Source organism: Calliopsis andreniformis, unplaced genomic scaffold (genome assembly GCF_051401765.1).
Source record: "Calliopsis andreniformis isolate RMS-2024a unplaced genomic scaffold, iyCalAndr_principal scaffold0025, whole genome shotgun sequence".
In the NCBI taxonomy this organism is placed as follows: Eukaryota; Metazoa; Arthropoda; class Insecta; order Hymenoptera; family Andrenidae; genus Calliopsis; species Calliopsis andreniformis.
The window spans coordinates 7,808,023-7,817,828 of NW_027480434.1; positions in this window are offsets into that span (position 1 = coordinate 7,808,023).

Consider the following 9,806-nt stretch of genomic DNA (forward strand, 5'->3'; position numbering starts at 1 on the left):
AGCCTAGGTTGCCCGGAACGTAGAAAAGACTATAACTTTTACACTGGCAGCAATTATTCGTTTTATACAATGGAAAAACAGTTCTATTTATTTTGTATTTTATGCTTCACGCGTTGACTTCTAAGGCCCTAACTGTTTGATCTGGTGGAGCAACGCCGTAGAGTGAAGCCTAGGTTGCCCGGAACGTAGAAATGACCATAACTTTCACAATGGTTGCAAATATTCCTGTTATATGATGGAAAAACTGTTGTATTTTTATTGCATTATATGCTTCGGGCCTTGACTGCTAAGGACCTAACTATTCAATCTGTTGGATCAACGCCCTAGAGCGAAGCCTAGGTTGCTCGGAATGTAGAAATGACCATAACATTCACACTGGTTGAAATTATTCGTTTAATACGATGGAAAAGCTGTTGCATCCTCATTGTATTTTATGATTCTGGCGTTGACTTCTAAGGACCTAACTATTCAATCTGTTGCAGCAACGCCCTAGGGTGTAGCCTAGGTTGCCCGGAAAGTAGAAATGACCACAACTTTCATACTGGTTGCAATTACTCGTTTTATATGATGGAAAAGCTGTTGTATTTATATTGTATTTTATGCTTCTGGCGTTGACTTCTTAGGCTCTAACAATTCGATATGGTGGAACAACGACCTAGAGTGAAGCCTAGGTTGCCTGGAACGTACAAATGACCATCACTTTCACACTGGTTGCTATTATTCGTTCTATACGATGGAAAAACTGTTATATTTATATTGTATCTTATACTTCTGGCGTTGACTTCCTAGGCCCTAACAATTCGATCTGGTGGAACAACGCCCTAGAGTAAAGCCTAGGTTGCCTGGAACGTACAAATGACCATCACTTTCACACGGGTTGCAATTATTCCTGTTATATGACGGAAAAACTGTTGTATTTTTATTGCATTTTATGCTTCGGGCATTGACTTCTAAGGCCCTAACTATTCAATCTGTTGGAGCAACGACCCAGGGTGTAGCCCACGTTACCAGGAACGTAGAAATGACCATCACTTTCAAACTGGTTGCAATTATTCGATTTATACGATGGAAAAGCTGTTGTATTTATATCGTATTTTATGCTTCTGGCGTTGACTTCTTAGGCCCTAACTATTCCATCAGGTGGAACAACACCGTAGGGTGAAGCCTAGGTTGCCCGGAACGTAGAAATGACTATAACTTTTACACTGGCAGCAATTATTCGTTTTATACAATGGAAAAACTGTTCTATTTATTTTGTATTTTATGCTTCGGGCGCTGACTTCTAAGGCCCTAACTGTTTGATCTGGTGGAGCAACGCCCTAGAGTGAAGCCTAGGTTGCCCGGAACGTAGAAATGACCATAACTTTCACACTGGTTGCAAATATTCCTGTTATATGATGGACAAACTGTTGTATTTTTATTGCATTATATGCTTCGGGCATTAACTTCTAAGGCCCTATCTATCCAATCTGTAAGAGCAACGCCCTAGGGTGTAGCCTAGGTTGCCCGTAAGGTAGAAATGACCATAGCTTTCATACTGGTTGCAATTATTCGTTTTGTATGATGTAAAAACTGTTGTATTTATATTGTATTTTATGCTTCTGGCGTTCACTTCTTAGGCCCTAACTATTCGATCTGGTGCAACAACGCCCTATGGTGAAGCCTAGGTTGACCGGAACGTAGAAATGACCATCACTTTCAAACTGGTTGCAATTATTCCTGTTATATGACGGAAAGACTGTTGTATTTTTATTGCATTTTATGCTTCGGGCATTGACTTCTAAGGCCCTAACTATTCTATCTGTTGGAGCAACTCCCCAGGGTGTAGCCTAGGTTACCAGGAACGTAGAAATGACCATCACTTTCAAACTGGTTGCAATTATTCGTTTAATACGATGGTAAAGCTGTTGAATCTTTATTGTATTTTATGATTCTGGCGTTGACTTCTAAGGCCCTACCCATTGGATCTGGTGGAGCAACGCACTAGAGTGAAGCCTAGGTTGCTCGGAATGTAGAAATGACCATAACATTCACACTGGTTGCAATTATTCCTTTTTATACGATGGAAAATCTGTTGTATTTATATTGTATTTTATGCTTCTGGCGTTGACTTCTAATGCACTAACTATTCGATCTGGCGGAGCAACGCCCTAGAGTGAAACCGAGGTTTCCCGGAACGTAGAAATGACCATCAGTTTGAAACTGGTTGCAATTATTCCTGTTATATGACGGAAAAACTGTTGTATTTTTATTGCATTTTATGCTTCGGGCATTGACTTCTAAGGCCCTAACTATTCAATCTGTTGGAGCAACGCCCCAGGGTGTAGCCTAGGTTACCAGGAACGTAGAAATGACCATCACTTTCAAACTGGTTGCAATTATTCGTTTTATACGATGGAAAAGCTGATGTATTTATATCGTATCTTATGCTTCTGGCGTTGACTTCTTAGGCCCTAACTATTCCAACAGGTGGAACAACGCCCTAGGGTGAAGCCTAGGTTGCCCGGAACGTAGAAAAGACTATAACTTTTACACTGGCAGCAATTATTCGTTTTATACAATGGAAAAACTGTTCTATTTATTTTGTATTTTATGCTTCAGGCGTTGACTTCTAAGGCCCTAACTGTTTGATCTGGTGGAGCAACGCCCTAGAGTGAAGCCTAGGTTGCCCGGAACGTAGAAATGACCATAACTTTCACACTGGTTGCAAATATTCCTGTTATATGATGGAAAAACTGTTGTATTTTTATTGCATTATATGCTTCGGGCCTTGACTGTTAAGGCCCTAACTATTCAATCTGTTGGATCAACGCCCTAGAGCGAAGCCTTGGTTGCTCGGAATGTAGAAATGACCATAACATTCACACTGGTTGAAATTATTCGTTTAATACGATGGAAAAGCTGTTGCATCCTCATTGTATTTTATGATTCTGGCGTTGACTTCTAAGGACCTAACTATTCAATCTGTTGGAGCAACGCCCTAGGGTGTAGCCTAGGTTGCCCGGAAAGTAGAAATGACCACAACTTTCATACTGGTTGCAATTACTCGTTTTATATGATGGAAAAACTGTTGTATTTATATTGTATTTTATGCTTCTGGCGTTCAATTCTTAGGCCCTAACTATTCGATCTGGTGGAGCAACGCCCTAGAGTGAAGCCGAGGTTGCCCAGAACGTAGAAATGACCATCACTTTCAAACTGGTTGCAATTATTCCGGTTATATGATGGAAAAACTGTTGTATTTTTATTGCATTTTATGCTTCGGGCATTGACTTCTAAGGCCCTAACTATTCAATCTGTTCGAGCAACGCCCTAGGGTGTAGCCTAGGTTGCCCGGAAAGTAGAAATGACCATCACTTTCATACTGGTTGCAATTACTCGTTTTATATGATGGAAAAGCTGTTGTATTTATATTGTATTTTATGCTTCTGGCGTTGACTTCTTAGGCCCTAACAATTCGATATGGTGGAACAACGACCTAGAGTGAAGCCTAGGTTGCCTGGAACGTACAAATGACCATCACTTTCACACTGGTTGCTATTATTCGTTCTATACGATGGAAAAACTGTTATATTTATATTGTATCTTATGCTTCTGGCGTTGACTTCCTAGGCCCTAACAACTCGATCTGGTGGAGCAACGCCCTAGAGTGAAGCCTAGGTTGCCCGGAACGTAGAAATGACCATAACTTTCACACTGGTTGCAAATATTCCTGTTATATGATGGACAAACTGTTGTATTTTTATTGCATTATATGCTTCGGGCATTAACTTCTAAGGCCCTATCTATCCAATCTGTAAGAGCAACGCCCTAGGGTGTAGCCTAGGTTGCCCGTAAGGTAGAAATGACCATAGCTTTCATACTGGTTGCAATCATTCGTTTTGTATGATGTAAAAACTGTTGTATTTATATTGTATTTTATGCTTCTGGCGTTCACTTCTTAGGCCCTAACTATTCGATCTGGTGGAACAACGCCCTATGGTGAAGCCTAGGTTGCCCGGAACGTAGAAATGACGATCTCTTTCAAACTGGTTGCAATTATTCCTGTTATATGATGGAAAAACTGTTGTATTTATATTGTATTTTATGCTTCGGGCGTTGACTGCTAAGGCCCTGACTATTCAATCAGTTCGATCAACGCCCTAGAGTGAAACCTAGGTTGCTCGGAATTTAGAAATGACCATAACTTTCACACTGGTTGAAATTATTCGTTTAATACGATGGTAAAGCTGTTGCATCTTTATTGTATTTTATGATTCTGGCGTTGACTTCTAAGGCCCTAACTATTGGATCTGGTGGAGCAACGCACTAGAGTGAAGCCTAGGTTGCTCGGAATGTAGAAACGACCATAACATTCACACTGGATGCAATTATTCCTTTTTATACGATGGAAAATCTGTTGTATTTATATTGTATTTTATGCTTCTGGCGTTGACTTCTAATGCACTAACTATTCGATCTGGCGGAACAACGCCCTAGAGTGAAACCAAGGTTTCCCGGAACGTAGAAATGACCATCACTTCCATACTGGTAGCAATTATTCGTTTTATACGATGGAAAAACTGTTTTATTTATATTGTATTTTATGCTTCTGGCGTTGACTTCTAAGGCTCTAACTATTCGATCTGGTGGAGCAACGCCCTAGAGTGAAGCCTAGGTTGCCCGGAACGTAGAAATGACCATCACTTTCAAACTGGTTGCAATTATTCCTGTTATATGATGGAAAAACTGTTGTATTTTTATTGCATTTTATGCTTCGGGCATTAACTTCTAAGGTCCTAACTATTCAATCTGTTGGAGCGACGCCATAGAGTGAAGCCTAGGATGCGCGGAAAGTAGAAATGACCATCACTTTCATACTGGTTGCAATTACTCGTTTTATATGATGGAAAAGCTGTTGTATTTATATTGTATTTTATGCTTCTGGCGTTGACTTCTTAGGCCCTAACAATTCGATATGGTGGAACAACGACCTAGAGTGAAGCCTAGGTTGCCTGGAACGTACAAATGACCATCACTTTCACACTGGTTGCTATTATTCGTTCTATACGATGGAAAAACAGTTATATTTATATTGTATCTTATGCTTCTGGCGTTGACTTCCTAGGCCCTAACAATTCGATCTGGTGGAACAACGCCCTAGAGTAAAGCCTAGGTTGCCTGGAACGTACAAATGACCATCACTTTCACACGGGTTGCAATTATTCCTGTTATATGACGGAAAAACTGTTGTATTTTTATTGCATTTTATGCTTCGGGCATTGACTTCTAAGGCCCTAACTATTCAATATGTTGGAGCAACGCCCCAGGGTGTTGCCTACGTTACCAGGAACGTAGAAATGACCATCACTTTCAAACTGGTTGCAATTATTCGTTTTATACGATGGAAAAGCTGTTGTATTTATATCGTATTTTATGCTTCTGGCGTTGACTTCTTAGGCCCTAACTATTCCATCAGGTGGAACAACACCGTAGGGTGAAGCCTATGTTGCCCGGAACGTAGAAATGACTATAACTTTTACACTGGCAGCAATTATTCGTTTTATACAATGGAAAAACTGTTCTATTTATTTTGTATTTTATGCTTCGGGCGCTGACTTCTAAGGCCCTAACTGTTTGATCTGGTGGAGCAACGCCCTAGAGTGAAGCCTAGGTTGCCCGGAACGTAGAAATGACCATAACTTTCACACTGGTTGCAAATATTCCTGTTATATGATGGACAAACTGTTGTATTTTTATTGCATTATATGCTTCGGGCATTAACTTCTAAGGCCCTATCTATCCAATCTGTAAGAGCAACGCCCTAGGGTGTAGCCTAGGTTGCCCGTAAGGTAGAAATGACCATAGCTTTCATACTGGTTGCAATCATTCGTTTTGTATGATGTAAAAACTGTTGTATTTATATTGTATTTTATGCTTCTGGCGTTCACTTCTTAGGCCCTAACTATTCGATCTGGTGGAACAACGCCCTATGGTGAAGCCTAGGTTGCCCGGAACGTAGAAATGACGATCTCTTTCAAACTGGTTGCAATTATTCCTGTTATATGATGGAAAAACTGTTGTATTTATATTGTATTTTATGCTTCGGGCGTTGACTGCTAAGGCCCTGACTATTCAATCAGTTCGATCAACGCCCTAGAGTGAAACCTAGGTTGCTCGGAATTTAGAAATGACCATAACATTCACACTGGTTGAAATTATTCGTTTAATACGATGGTAAAGCTGTTGCATCTTTATTGTATTTTATGATTCTGGCGTTGACTTCTAAGGCCCTAACTATTGGATCTGGTGGAGCAACGCACTAGAGTGAAGCCTAGGTTGCTCGGAATGTAGAAACGACCATAACATTCACACTGGATGCAATTATTCCTTTTTATACGATGGAAAATCTGTTGCATTTATATTGTATTTTATGCTTCTGGCGTTGACTTCTAATGCACTAACTATTCGATCTGGCGGAACAACGCCCTAGAGTGAAGCCGAGGTTTCCCGGAACGTAGAAGTGACCATCACTTTCAAACTGGTTGCAATTATTCCTGTTATATGACGGAAAAGCTGTTGTATTTATATCGTATTTTATGCTTCTGGCGTTGACTTCTAAGGCCCTAACTATTCAATCTGTTGGAGCAACGCCCCAGGGTGTAGCCTAGGTTACCAGGAACGTAGAAATGACCATCACTTTCACACTGGCTGCTATTATTCGTTTTATACGATGGAAAAACTGTTATATTTATATTGTATTTTATGCTTCTGGCGCTGACTTCTTAGGCCCTAACTATTCGATCTGGTGGAACAACGACCTAGAGTGAGGCCTAGGTAGCCCGGAACGTAGAAATGACCATCACTTCCATACTGGTAGCAATTATTCGTTTTATACGATGGAAAAACTGTTTTATTTATATTGTATTTTATGCTTCTGGCGTTGACTTCTAAGGCTCTAACTATTCGATCTGGTGGAGCAACGCCCTAGAGTGAAGCCTAGGTTGCCCGGAACGTAGAAATGACCATCACTTTCAAACTGGTTGCAATTATTCCTGTTATATGATGGAAAAACTGTTGTATTTTTATTGCATTTTATGCTTCGGGCATTAACTTCTAAGGTCCTAACTATTCAATCTGTTGGAGCGACGCCATAGAGTGAAGCCTAGGATGCGCGGAAAGTAGAAATGACAATAACTTTCACACTGGGTGCAATCATTCGTTTTATACGATGGAAAAGCTGTTGCATCTTTATTGTATCTTATGCTTCTGTCGTTGACGTCTAAGACCGTAGCTATTAGATGTGGTGGCGCAACGCACTAGAGTGACGCCTAGGTTGCCCGGAACGTGGAATGACCATTACTTTCGCAATGTTTGCAATTATTCATTTTATACGATGGAAAAACTGTTGTACTTATATTGTATTTTATGCTTCTGGCGTTGACTTCCTAGGCCCTAACAACTCGATCTGGTGGAGCAACGCCCTAGAGTGAAGCCTAGGTTGCCCGGAACGTAGAAATGACCATAACTTTCACACTGGTTGCAAATATTCCTGTTATATGATGGACAAACTGTTGTATTTTTATTGCATTATATGCTTCGGGCATTAACTTCTAAGGCCCTATCTATCCAATCTGTAAGAGCAACGCCCTAGGGTGTAGCCTAGGTTGCCCGTAAGGTAGAAATGACCATAGCTTTCATACTGGTTGCAATCATTCGTTTTGTATGATGTAAAAACTGTTGTATTTATATTGTATTTTATGCTTCTGGCGTTCACTTCTTAGGCCCTAACTATTCGATCTGGTGGAACAACGCCCTATGGTGAAGCCTAGGTTGCCCGGAACGTAGAAATGACGATCTCTTTCAAACTGGTTGCAATTATTCCTGTTATATGATGGAAAAACTGTTGTATTTATATTGTATTTTATGCTTCGGGCGTTGACTGCTAAGGCCCTGACTATTCAATCAGTTCGATCAACGCCCTAGAGTGAAACCTAGGTTGCTCGGAATTTAGAAATGACCATAACTTTCACACTGGTTGAAATTATTCGTTTAATACGATGGTAAAGCTGTTGCATCTTTATTGTATTTTATGATTCTGGCGTTGACTTCTAAGGCCCTAACTATTGGATCTGGTGGAGCAACGCACTAGAGTGAAGCCTAGGTTGCTCGGAATGTAGAAACGACCATAACATTCACACTGGATGCAATTATTCCTTTTTATACGATGGAAAATCTGTTGTATTTATATTGTATTTTATGCTTCTGGCGTTGACTTCTAATGCACTAACTATTCGATCTGGCGGAACAACGCCCTAGAGTGAAACCAAGGTTTCCCGGAACGTAGAAATGACCATCACTTCCATACTGGTAGCAATTATTCGTTTTATACGATGGAAAAACTGTTTTATTTATATTGTATTTTATGCTTCTGGCGTTGACTTCTAAGGCTCTAACTATTCGATCTGGTGGAGCAACGCCCTAGAGTGAAGCCTAGGTTGCCCGGAACGTAGAGATGACCATCACTTTCAAACTGGTTGCAATTATTCCTGTTATATGATGGAAAAACTGTTGTATTTTTATTGCATTTTATGCTTCGGGCATTAACTTCTAAGGTCCTAACTATTCAATCTGTTGGAGCGACGCCATAGAGTGAAGCCTAGGATGCGCGGAAAGTAGAAATGACCATCACTTTCATACTGGTTGCAATTACTCGTTTTATATGATGGAAAAGCTGTTGTATTTATATTGTATTTTATGCTTCTGGCGTTGACTTCTTAGGCCCTAACAATTCGATATGGTGGAACAACGACCTAGAGTGAAGCCTAGGTTGCCTGGAACGTACAAATGACCATCACTTTCACACTGGTTGCTATTATTCGTTCTATACGATGGAAAAACAGTTATATTTATATTGTATCTTATGCTTCTGGCGTTGACTTCCTAGGCCCTAACAATTCGATCTGGTGGAACAACGCCCTAGAGTAAAGCCTAGGTTGCCTGGAACGTACAAATGACCATCACTTTCACACGGGTTGCAATTATTCCTGTTATATGACGGAAAAACTGTTGTATTTTTATTGCATTTTATGCTTCGGGCATTGACTTCTAAGGCCCTAACTATTCAATCTGTTGGAGCAACGCCCCAGGGTGTTGCCTACGTTACCAGGAACGTAGAAATGACCATCACTTTCAAACTGGTTGCAATTATTCGTTTTATACGATGGAAAAGCTGTTGTATTTATATCGTATTTTATGCTTCTGGCGTTGACTTCTTAGGCCCTAACTATTCCATCAGGTGGAACAACACCGTAGGGTGAAGCCTATGTTGCCCGGAACGTAGAAATGACTATAACTTTTACACTGGCAGCAATTATTCGTTTTATACAATGGAAAAACTGTTCTATTTATTTTGTATTTTATGCTTCGGGCGCTGACTTCTAAGGCCCTAACTGTTTGATCTGGTGGAGCAACGCCCTAGAGTGAAGCCTAGGTTGCCCGGAACGTAGAAATGACCATAACTTTCACACTGGTTGCAAATATTCCTGTTATATGATGGACAAACTGTTGTATTTTTATTGCATTATATGCTTCGGGCATTAACTTCTAAGGCCCTATCTATCCAATCTGTAAGAGCAACGCCCTAGGGTGTAGCCTAGGTTGCCCGTAAGGTAGAAATGACCATAGCTTTCATACTGGTTGCAATCATTCGTTTTGTATGATGTAAAAACTGTTGTATTTATATTGTATTTTATGCTTCTGGCGTTCACTTCTTAGGCCCTAACTATTCGATCTGGTGGAACAACGCCCTATGGTGAAGCCTAGGT